General features: G+C 38.8%; 1 pseudogene; it reads right to left on the bottom strand.

Annotated features, from left to right (window-relative positions):
* Positions 1–4,817: 4,817 nt before the first annotated feature.
* LOC110798405 (putative F-box protein At1g49610) lies at positions 4,818–9,672 on the bottom strand (annotated as a pseudogene).
* Between the last annotated feature and the right edge of the window lie 678 nt (positions 9,673–10,350).

The following is a 10,350-nucleotide window of genomic DNA, read 5'->3' as shown; positions in this document are numbered from 1 at the left end:
TTTCTGCAATGGGACTGATGCGTCTACTTGGCACTTGCCGAGAACTTTCTTCTGCCCTCCAGACGTTTGTTCTTAGGGGCATCCTGTTTATCCGATTGAGGCCGAGGCTAATGGTTGGGTCACGGACAACTAGCCCACCAGGCGTTGCCCTTGCCGCGCTCGCGCTGTATATTATCATATTCTTTTGAATTTCTTCTTATAGCGTAGTGCTCATCTACTGTTGAAAGGTTTGATTCGTCTGTTGCTGAAACCCAGCCAAGATCTCTCACAACGTCCCTACTGAGACCGGGAGGTCTAGGTTTTCTTCTAATACTGTGTCTCTGACGCTAGGGTTGAGGTGTCCACCAGGTGGAGGCAGTCCTGCGCAGCACTCGCCTCTTCTTCATTGTTTACCTCTACTTCATAGACACAGTGTGGAGTTTGTCCAACGTCGGCTAGTCGATTAGCTTATTCGGTGTGAAAATGATTTCGTGACGGGCTCCTCTCTCGCGGACGCCTCTCTTGAATTATTCCTATGCTCGCCCGGGTCAGATTGCAAGTCTACCATGATATTGTACCTTCCCCACAGACGGCGCCAAATGATGTGGGAACTTTCGCTGGTTATGAGGTGTCACCACTTCCTCAGAGGTATCAGGTATGCGCTGGTACAATCTTCTTACAACCTGCAAAACAAGAATATTCCCTTAGGAATATTCCCTCTGATGCTTAAATAAGTATTTGCTACAGAGATAATAGATTTAGAGAGAATGGAGAGAAGAATAATTAAGGTACGTGGGAATGAATTGAATGTTCCTTCACCTTGGGAATTGGACTATATAGATATAGGGATAGGGTTTTGGGGATTTGTTCTGATACCCTAGATACCTGATTAGATGACCCCTCTTAAGGGGACTTTTATCCTTTTTAGGTTTAAATAGAGGGCTTAGTGAGCCTATTAGTTTTTGGACTTTTAGCTTTGTGTAACCTTGCCTCACGAAGTAGCAACGTGGCCCTTCCTTGAGGAACACATCATCTTGGCACAGTTGGTGCCACGTGTCTTACTATGGTTGGTCCAGGAGGGGCAAGTGTTTTATGCCACATCACCTGCCAATGAAGATATTGAAATGGTTCTTAGGGAATTAGGTCTTCTGCAAATTTCTAATGAAGATGTGATTAAAATTAATAGGCCCTTTTCTAATGCCGAGATCCAAGCTGCTATGTTTGCGATGGACAACTCCAAATCACCAGGTCCAGATGGCTTTACTAAGGGTTTTTCAAGAAACACTGGAATGAAGTAGGTTCTTCTGTGTGTAATGCAGTGAAGAGTTTCTTAACTTCATGTGACATCCTTAAGGAATGGAATCACTCTCTCTTGGTTATGATTCTGAAGCGAGATATTCCAGAAGATACGGGTCATTTATGACCGATAAGTCTTTGCAACACAGTTTACAAGTGTGCATTGAAATGTTTCGTTGCTAGAATGAAGCCTATGCTTTCGTCTATTATTTCTCCTTCTCATCACGCTTTTATTTTGGGGAGATTTTTGGCGGATGAACTGGTTGAGAAAATTAATTCTCGACGTAGGGGGAAATCGTTTTTAGCCTCTTTTAATATTGACATGAGTAAGGCTTACGATCATGTTCATTGGGAATTTCTCTTACGTATTTTGCGAGCATATGGATTTCCAGGTCTTTGGATTTAACTGATTCATCAATGCATTTCCAATGTGTCTTATAAAGTCCTCCTAAGCGGGAATACTTCCAATCAGTTCAGACCTAATTGCGGTATTCGACAGGGTGATCCGTTATCCCCTTTTTATTCCTCTTCTGCATGAATATTCTGTCAAGAATATTATAAATGTGAACTGGTCTTAATCTATTTCGGGGGATAACCCTTGGTCGGGGTTGCCCCCAAATTTCTCATATTTTCTTTGCGGGTGATGCTCCTTTCTTCAGGGCTCCAACACATAGTAGCACTCAAGTAATTTCGAATATTCTGAAGAGATTTTGTGGGATCTCAGGCCAGTAGTTAAACCATCAAAAATCTCATTTTAAGGAAAGGTCTGAATACTCCAGTTGTTGATCAAGTGGCTTTTACGGAGATCCTTCCCATGGAACTTGTTCCCTCCTTAGGGACACATTCAGGAGTGCCAATCGATTTAACAGGTAGGAAGCACTCTAATGTCAATTTCATAATAGACAAGGTTGTCTCGAAGATTTCGGCTTGGAATTCGTGTAGATTATCACAATCCAAAGAGCTAATCCTAATTAATTATGTACTGATCGCAATGGCCTTTCATGTCCTAAGTTGTATGGAGGTTCCAATCTCTATTACCTCGAAACCAAATTCTGTCTTAACCCAGCTCTTTTGGGTTGGGAATACTAGAATTGTGTTGCATTGGGTCAAGAGGAAGATAGTTCAGTTGCCTAGGGGATTAGGTAGTCTGAAAGTTCGAAGCTCTTCTTGTTTGAACAAGGCTCTTTTAATGAGAAAGGTTTGGAGGTTGATTAACAACCCCTAATCTATGCTAGTTGGGGTTGTTGCACGCAAATTTCAAATGTCGCTAAGTACAAGAAAACCAACAAGTCATACAGGTCGGGGCTTTTCCTGGGGTATGAAAGGTATGTGCAGAGCTAGCAATCGAATCCTTAAGGGTTGTGTGTGGAAGGTGGGAAATGGAAAGTCAATAGTGGAGGAAATAGATAAATGGGTCAACGGTGAAGTACCGATTTTTAGATCTAATGTGACCTTAAGACAAGCTAAGGATTGGTAGGTCCATCATTTCATCCTTGCTCTGGGTGCGGGATGGAATCGTGCTAGGATTACCTATAGTTTTGAGTTTGAGGATGCGAAAAGTATTATAGGCATGGAGCTTCCTTCTGTTGAAGCGGATGATTTTCTGTACTGGAATTTTCACAAATCAGGGAAACTTACAATTAAAACTGCATATGCAATGCTGAAAGCGGATGAAATGGAACATATCATGGATGTTCCGGCTTGTGATTTCTACAAAAGCCTATGGTCAATGAAGATACTTCCCAAATGGATGTTATTAATTTGGAAAATTCTTTACAAACGGATTGCTTCCAAAGTCAATCTTGATAGTAGAGGTATTCATGTTTCCCTTTGTTGTGATTTGTGTGATAATGTGGAGGAAGATACTCATCATATCTTTCGTTTTTGTGGTATTGCTCGACAATATTGGAGGGGTGGAGTTCTATCTCTTCACTCGGAACACAATGGCTCCATGTCCTTTAAGGAGTGGTTTTATTTTAAATTCGGAAAATTTCACAGCCAAGATGGTAGAAATAGCCCCAGGGTTGTGTACCTTATCAGAACACTCTGGGTCTGTGGTTGGCAAGGAATAATCGAGTTTTTAGGGGGATGTCAGCGTCATCTTTAGTAGTTCAAACCTTCATTTCACAAGGTATTGGACAGAGCGGGATCCTTCAACGTCATGATCATCCCTTTCTGCGCTTTCTTCATCCTCCAGAGATGGATCCTGAGTATCCGCCATGATTTTTCAGAATAATCATCACTTGCAGCGAGGGGGTTGGAGATATATCCTTGATTTCAGTAGACAGTTCGTGGAAGAGGAATTCAAGGAGTGCATGGATAGGTTGGTATTTAGACGTGCAAGATACTGGTATTGACAGAGTGTTGGGTGGGTCGAGTGTAGGGACCTCTGTTTTGCAAACAGAAGCTACTACTTGTCTTCATGGTCTTCGTTGGGTGTCACGAGCTTCTATTGTTCGCGTTACAATCCTTTCAGATTCGAAAAGACTTCTTCAACTTCTTCTATCTAATGAAATTGTGGATGTGCAGCTAATGTGGACAATTAATGAAATCAGGAACATCGGAAATTCCTTCAACTGGTGCAGCATCAACAACATTGGTCGTGATAGAGTAAAAGAAGCTCACAACCTTGCAAGCACGGCTGCCTCTTTACGTGTTTCTTTTACTAATTTCCTTTAGTTTTCTGTCAAAAAAAAAAGTCAAAAAAAAAAACTTAAACAATTTTGCCATCTTACTATCAAGTAAAACATCACAAATTCTTACTTACAAGTGGTGTATAATAAATATTGTCTCTCAGAGTAAAAGTTAACCTAAGATGCTTAAAAGTCACCCTTATAATCTTATATAGGTATAAATTATCTTTTTTTAGTGACACTATTTCTCATTTTAGTAAAAAATATTTTTTTCAAAATCACTAATATAGTATAAAATTAATCATTTAACTCCTTAAAAATATTTATTATCATTTTTTTAATAATATAAAAGTTAATAAAAGCATATTAAAAGTTACAAAAAAACAAAGTAAAAGTTATCTTATCTTAGTGTACGATAAATTTATTATACACCTTATGCGTGCAAGAGCTTTTGGTAAAACATTTAATACAAATCCGTGTATCGCACTGATTTAAAACCAGTAATGATAATAATAAGTTGTATTGAATTGAATGTAACTGAACTGAATTTTTTTGTTGTTACTACCCGGTTGACCCTTAGGGCTAATCTGGATACGAGGCGAGTTATGAGTGGATAGGTTACAGTCCCCTCCCAATTGTTATTGCGGGGATCGAACATAAAGTTCTCCCTACCAAGTTGAGCTTCAATCATCGCTGAACCAACAAGCAATAGGTACTGAAATGAATTGAATTGCTCCTAAACCGAACTAATCTGAAAAATAAGCCCTAAAACTGAAATTAAACCAAAAAAGAAGGAGCCTCACACTTTTGAGTTGACGGGGAGGCTGTGGCCCCCACCAACCCCCTAATGGTCTAATTCCGCCTACTCATTTGTTTATGAACATTCTGAGGCGATTATCAAAACAAAGATAAAAGGTATCAATCCTTTTACTAACGGAATATTAACTTCAGCAGTTCAGCATCTACCAAATTAGAAACACGCATGTACAACAAATGGTTAAACAGGTTTACATATGTACTCTGTGTAGAGACTTGATTGAACCCATGTAGAGTAACTCGAGAGAACTGGGGAAACTTTACCAGCAATCCGATCCAATCAGGCGTAATTTCTTTATAACCAAACTTTACATTAGCAGGACAACAGACTATGAATCACATAGGAGCTGATCGACTTTGGCACAGGAAGAGGGGGTCAACCCAGAGATAAGAGGGTTCAAAATGCACTACAGCATCAGGGGAGGCAGTAGGAACAACAAGCAGCTTCAGAGCCTCATCTAGTAACTCCTGTATCACGTACCTTGACGCTCGAATAACAATATCTTCAAGAACACTCGAGTTCTGAAGCAAAAACTCCAGAAACTGATACACGGGCTTCATTGATCTGCAAGACTTTTGGAAACCAACAATTTTGACCGACTTCAGATGCAAAAGGGGGCATTTGGAAATTGTATTCCACCACTTCCAATAGGTCTCCACGTCACAATTGTTGGGAGAGGCATGCAACACACACTGCAATCAACACCCCATTGCTAGAATCAGGTGCTTAACCAGAAAGAAATTTTATACATGCTAGAACTTAATTTAATTAAAATTTGTGGACCTTCTGAAGAAAAGAATATGTAGAAATGCTTTGTTTTTCAGAAAAATCCCATCAAATCCAAAGGAACCATTTCACCCATTAGGTACCAATTGTGTCCAATTCTTGAAAAATGTTGCTTACTGCCCACTGCTAAGCCATTACCACACCCCAAAAAAAAAAAACACATAGCCACCCCCTTATAGGAGTAGCAGAACTTTTTGCATTTGGCCTAACTCGGGATTTACATGAGCAATATAGAGCCAAGTCAGCCAACAAAATCAAACCATAGACTAATGACGCCATCTCTTACACCTCTTTTATCTGCATTAGTGAACTGTTGCAACATTGACCTGAATATTCTTAGACTTAATTTTACATGTAATGTTACAAATCCTGCAGAGCATAATCCCAGCACAGCCAATCATATCCTAACATCACACATGCAGTTATCGTTCGCAGCTCTTTTGGACTGAAAAGTTGAACTTTTGAACAATCTTACTTGAACAGGATCGCGTCAAAGAAAAAAAGTTGACCTTTGTCATGCTTATCTTCTTCCAAGTGATTGCCAACAGGTGAAACTTGAACAATAGAAGGAGAAAGGATATTTTAAAGACTTGTCAGGGTTCAAATATAATATTCTCTATTGATACACTGCTTAAATAGCAAATGATCTTTACCTTCATTGGCGTTTGGAGGAGAATACTGAGATAGTGAGATGGTAGGACACAAATAGAGAATTTTAAATTGGTTTGCGCCTCTGTGGTTAGTTAATGGGTAAATACTGCAGCAAATCAGCAAGTAAATCCGGGACAGAAAATAGCAGTACCCTTTTGAACATTTTTTGAGGAGTAAGTCTAAGCTATAGCTCGTCTGGATTTAAGGGATATGGACATGTTCCAAACTTCCAAACAAGTTTTCCTAATACATTCATCATTATCATTATGACACTATTTATGGTTTGTTGGGGCTGTTGATTTTCCTTAGCCTTGCACAGTTGTACATATGTGTGTTCTTGACAGCAACCCTTCCGAGAGGTGGATTACTTGAAGGTCCTGATAATCTATGGCTAAGCTATCTGTGATGGCCTGATGGGTTTGCTGGCGTAATTGGTTACTTCGATGTTTTATATTTCAACACCCATTTCTGTACATATAGATGACCTTTAGATTTTGGTGATTATACGGAGTACTATATTGTAACATAACGTTTCACATACAACAAACTGAAGATATTACTAAGCTCTTAAAAAAGTGGTGAAGCATTCTTTCCACTATTATGCCCAGGGTTGGGATGATTGCCTAAGAACTTACAGTCAAGACGAGCATTTCTGGGTAAAATAAAAGAAACATTAGGAGGGTACAAGAAGCATACCATGTCAGAACAATGAGAAATTCTGATGGATAAAGTCTCCAAATAAGGCGAACTGTGTAATAGGTTTGCTATGGCAAGATGATTCCATTTGATTAGAGGTATGCACAGAGTTAAACTTCGCCGTTTTGACCAAGGAGATGATAAGTTGTAAGCTTCACATGTAGATAAAACCTAGCACATACAGAATCTGGTTAAAACTTAAAATAGCAATTGCAACCACCAAAAATTAAAACAAGAAAAATTATAAGCTCATCTAACACATTGGAGTTGCAGGCCAAGAAATCCACACCAAGAGGGACAAAACACAGAAAAAACAAGACGATGTTCTGAATTCCAAAAATAACGCTCGATCATCTAACAAATAGGAGTTATGGGCCAAGAAATGCAAACCAAGAGGGATAAAACACTAAAAAAAGGAGTATATACTAAATTTTAACTGTGATGTCTTCCACTCATGCGAATTGGTGTAGCTTCAATTGTTCCATTCATATTTAGAGGAAAGGTTTCTTCTCTAGGGAGTAAAAGCGGGAGGAAGAACGGAGCATGCTTATGCTATTAAACACATGAAGCTATTAACAAATAACACAAGTGATTCAAATGAGTATCAAAACCTGATGCTCATCTAAAGTCAAGAAATATGGCATCCCAAATAATCGCTTCTGACATTTCAAGAAAACAAATACGAAGTATCTTATTTCCTTGGGTTACAATTAGGACCTGCCACAAGTTCATTAATAGCTCCATTATCCTTCACACTGAAGAAGTCAGGGAAGAGAAAAATTAAAAAGGAAATAAAGTTGAAATTAAATTCGTTAACATCATTATCCAACAGAAACCAAATGAAAACTCCTTACGGAATAAGCAAACCTTTCGGAAATGGTTATGAGTGGAAGTCAGTATCCCAATGTTGGGCAGCCCGTAAACAGTGCAATGAACTGATATTATGGAGAGGGATATGAAGGAAACAGCTTTATAAGTTAATATGGGTAGCTTATTTGAGAAGGGGAGTTATGTTGAATATTGTGGGAAAGTAGTCAATTAGTTTCATTGGGAGAGTGACATTCCTCTCGGTAGATTGGCTACGTTGTAGTCGTTGATTTATCATTTTGCTCACTCCCTTAATCTCTCTTTTCTCCCATTATATTGTCTTGGTCTGTTATCTATGCTAATTCATAGCAAACAGCTTAAGAATCTTCGACAACCAACACAAACTCTTCTGAATAATACTTCGTATGAGTCAAATGAACTAACTCTTGAGACTGCTTTCCGTAGTATGATACAGCCCCTTTCAAGTAGTATACAGCCTCTTACATTCTGTAAGGTTAACATCCCAATCCATAACACACCTTGTCCATCTTTTTAAAATTCATTCTCAATTGATTAAAATCATACCAAGGAACATCCAACTGTCAACAAAGAACCAGAACTGGAACAGAAATGACAAGTGCAACAAACTCTACCTGGTGATCAACAATTCAACCTAAACATTTCCTAACAAGAATTAACCCAAATTCATCATTCCTTTTTCATTTAATTAAGAGTTAGGACGAATTCTTCTAGTGTTACCATATATACGTGTGTGCGCTGCTTTACAATTTATAGGGAACCCTACATCAACAAAATGACTTCAAGCAATGGCTAAGAGAAGCATAACAGAAAGGATAATACCTTAATGCACCCTCCACCAAGTGTCAATGAATTCATAAAGCAAAGACTCTGAAGAACCTCCCTTACAATATCTTGATCCCTCGCAACAAACCGAGAACCACGCTCCTGAGGCATAATCTCGAAAGCCATTATACCATTGGACAAACACCCTAAATCACTCAACCGAAGCTTCTTCCTCCACAAAGAACCAGACACTTCCAACGACACAAGATTCGGACCCGAAATCTCCAAAGAGCAGTCATCCTCTGGTAGTAAATCTATAATGGACGTTGCTCCTCAACAATCCTCAACACCCTCAAACTAACCGAGACAATCTTTAGCTTATCAAAACCACTCCATTCTCTCACCTCCAATGTCTCCAACACAGGACACCCACCCAAAACCCTAGAAAACAATTCCTCGTTCATCTTTGTTTTCGATACGCTCAATAGCTTCAATGAATTCCAATTAATTAACCCGTCAGTGGTAAATTTACAGCAACGAGTAACCAATTCCACCAAATGATCATTGTTGTACAGAAATTCAGGCAATGTATGCTCAAAACCTGGAATTTGAAAACGATTACTACTACGTTTTTTCTGAGATAAATTCAAACACAATGACTTCACCTGCTTTCGAACAGCGAATTCAATCCACTCATTAACGGAGCTTTTGTACATGAAATCGTACCTAAATTTGACGGAGAATTTCTCGATTACGCGGCGGTGATGGAGGTTTAGGGCGATATCGACGAAACTGACAAAGAATTCGCCATCTTTGCCGGAATTTTCGTCGGCAAAATTGATCACGGCGACCGAGTTCCAGAACGAGTTGAATCGTTTTGATAAGACGCTGGTTCTAGCGGCTTCTTCAGTGTATAGGTAAGAAAGGATGTGGGCGAGTGCTAAATCGGGTAAATCGCTGAGTCGATCACGATGTGGTTTGCAGCGCTTGGCGGGTGAGATTAATTCACCGCCGAGTGATTCGCCGGTAAGTTTTTCGTCGGAAGTTGGTTTGTCGCCTTCCATAGGATTAATGGCGAGTGGTTGAACTTCTTTGGAAAAAAACAGAAACGCTCCTTATTTGAGTCAACAGAGTCAATTCACCGCCTAGTCGCCTACTACTTCCCCGTATCGAGTACATGTTGACGGGGTCAATTCACCTACGGGTGACTAGTGAGTAATGGCTACAGCTCCCCTGGTGAGGTTTTCTTATTCTCTAACCGGTGAAAATTATAAATGGTAAGGACAAAATAGTAACTTTTAGAGCAAGATTAGCGTAGTATAAGCTAAGACTTCCACATAATTTTTTTATTAATTTTTATTTATTTTCAATTTCTCAGATTCTTGTTGAGACTCTTTCAGACTTACTTATTTTTTCCACTTCACCCCTCGTACTCATTCAAGACTCCTCAAACTTAAGAAAACAATAAAATAAAAAAGAAAAAAATAATAATTAAGATTGAATTTATTGTTTAAACGTCTTAAGTAGAGTCTTGAAATTCCAAGACTCGTGCTCAGACTTTTGTCATACTCTTCTACTTAAATGGGAGGTTTTAGGTTAATAGTCAAAAAGATTATTGCTCAGACTAGCGTTAATCTTGCTCTTAGTATGTTGGGAATTTTAGTCTAATGAGGAAAAGTGGGTAAAATTATGTAAATTGGAGGATTCTTTAGTTTTAGCTTGTTTGTTAATTTAAACGGGAAAATGAGAAAAATGAAATGGATGGAAATTAACTACTTCCCTTGTTCTTAAATATTAGTCTTGTTTTGACTTTTCAACTCGTTTCAACTCAATATTTAAACGTAAATATCACCAAATATGTATGTTAAAAAAAAAAATTGA

The sequence above is a fragment of the Spinacia oleracea genome, chromosome 6 (genome assembly GCF_020520425.1).
Source record: "Spinacia oleracea cultivar Varoflay chromosome 6, BTI_SOV_V1, whole genome shotgun sequence".
NCBI lineage: Eukaryota > Viridiplantae > Streptophyta > Magnoliopsida > Caryophyllales > Amaranthaceae > Spinacia > Spinacia oleracea.
This window is presented reverse-complemented; position numbering and strand designations above follow the sequence as displayed.